Raw genomic sequence first — 2,237 nt, forward strand, 5'->3', positions numbered from 1 at the left:
TGCACAATAAGTTGTTCAACAGTCGCTGTATCAACATTGGAGATCCAGTGTTTACCTGCGACTTCAGCATGTGTCTGGTTTTTATTTCGATACGACTGCTCATTTCTGGTCACATGCTGGTGCTCGAGGTCAAATGGAGGAGTGCTTGTTATTTTTTTATTTTGCCGAGGCTCGGGGTCTATTGTACCTGATGAAACCAGCTGCGAAGCCGGCGAACCGTTGCTTGAGACCAGGTCTGCTCTTGCTTTTTTTGCTCAAATTTGAGGAGTCGATTTAGTTTACTTTTGGTTGGAAGCGCCTTCTTCTTCTTTAAAAATGTTTAATCCCAACCGCTGCAATATTATAATATATCTATTTGTATGTATACATACATACATACAGTAGGGAGAACAAGTATTTGATACACTCCCGATTTTGCAGGTTTTCCCACTTACAAAGCACGTAGAGGTCTGTAATTTTTATCATAGGTACACTTCAACTGTGAAAGACGGAATCTAAAACAAAAATCCTGAAAATCACATTGTTTGATTTTTGAATAATTAATTTGCATTTTATTGCATGAAATAAGTATTTGATACATCAGAAAAACAGACCTTAATATTTGGTACAGAAACCTTTGTTTGCAATTAAAGAGATCCGACGTTTCATGTAGTTCTTAACCAGGTTTGCACAAACTGCAGCAGGGATTTTGGCCCACTCCTCCATACAGATGTTCTCCAGATCCTTTAGGTTTCGGGGCTGTCGCTGGGCAACACAGACTTTCAGTTCTCTCTCCAAAGATTTTCTATTGGGTTCAGGTCTGGAGACTGGCGAGGCCACTCCAGGACCTTGAGATGCTTCTTACGGAGCCACTCCTTAGTTGCCCTGGTTGTGTGTTTCGGGTCACTGTCATGCTGGAAAACCCAGCCACGCCCCATCTTCAATGCTCTTGTTGAGGGAACTGGGTTATTGGCCAAGATCTCACGAAACATGGCCCCATCCATCCTCCCCTCAATACGGTGCAGTCGTCCTGTCCCCTTTGCAGAAAAGCATCCCCAAAGAATGAAGTTTCCACCTCCATGCTTCACGGTTGGGATGGTATTCTTGGGGTTGTACTCATCCTTCTTCCTCCAAACACAACGAGTGGAGTTTAAACCAAAAAGCTCTATTTTGGTCTCATCAGACCACATGACCTTCTCCCATTCCTCCTCTGGATCATCCAGATGGTCAATGGCAAACTTCAGACGGGCCTGGACATGCGCTGGCTTGAGCAGAGGGACCTTGCGTGCGCTGCAGGATTTTAATCCATGACGACGTAGTGTGTTACTTATGGTTTTCTTTGATACTGTGGTCCCAGCTCTCTTCAGGTCATTGACCAGGTCCTGCCGTGTAGTTCTGGGCTGATCCCTCACCTTTCTCATGATCATTGAGGCTCCACGAGGTGAGATCTTGCATGGAGCCCCAGACCAAGGAAGATTAACTGTTATCTTGAACTTCTTCCATTTTCTAATAATTGCGCCAACAGTTGTTGCCTTCTCACCAACCTGCTTGCCTATTGTCCTGTAGCCCATCCCAGCCTTGTGCAAGTCTCCAATTTTGTCCCTGATGTCCTTAGATAGCTCTCTGGTCTTGCCCATTGTGGAGAGGTTGGAGTCTGATTGATTGAGTGTGGACAGCTGTCTTTTATGCAGATAACGAGTTCAAACAGGTGCAGTGAATACAGGTAATGAGTGGAGAATGGGAGGGCTTCTTAAAGACAAAACTAACAGGTCTGTGAGAGCCGGAATTCTTACTGGTTGGTAAGTGATCAAATACTTATTTCATGCAATACAATGCAAATTAATTATTTGAAAATCATACAATGTGATTTTCAGGATTTTTGTTTTAGATTCCGTCTTTCAGAGTTGAAGTGTACCTATGATAAAAATTACAGACCTCTACGTGCTTTGTAAGTGGGAAAACCTGCAAAATCGGCAGTGTATCAAATACTTGTTCTCCCCACCATATATATATTGTTAAGGATTCAGCGACGGAGGGATTCTCAACCCACTCCGGCCGTCTTCGGGGTTTATAACGCCGGCTGGCTTGGCACAGGCCTCGGGTCACGCGTCGTCAATCGCGATACCAACGTAATCCTGGACCTTACCAGTTGGGGAAATAGAACCCCGGCTACAGACTGGTTTTGTAAGATGCCGAGCGTTTTCTGCCAGTCTGAAATTGTTTTGGTTTTATATGCCAATCGAGCAGATCATTCCTCG

The sequence above is a fragment of the Eptatretus burgeri genome, unplaced genomic scaffold (genome assembly GCF_056783735.1).
Source record: "Eptatretus burgeri isolate ZD-2024b unplaced genomic scaffold, Ebu_testis_v1 Ebu_testis_scaffold_110, whole genome shotgun sequence".
In the NCBI taxonomy this organism is placed as follows: Eukaryota; Metazoa; Chordata; class Myxini; order Myxiniformes; family Myxinidae; genus Eptatretus; species Eptatretus burgeri.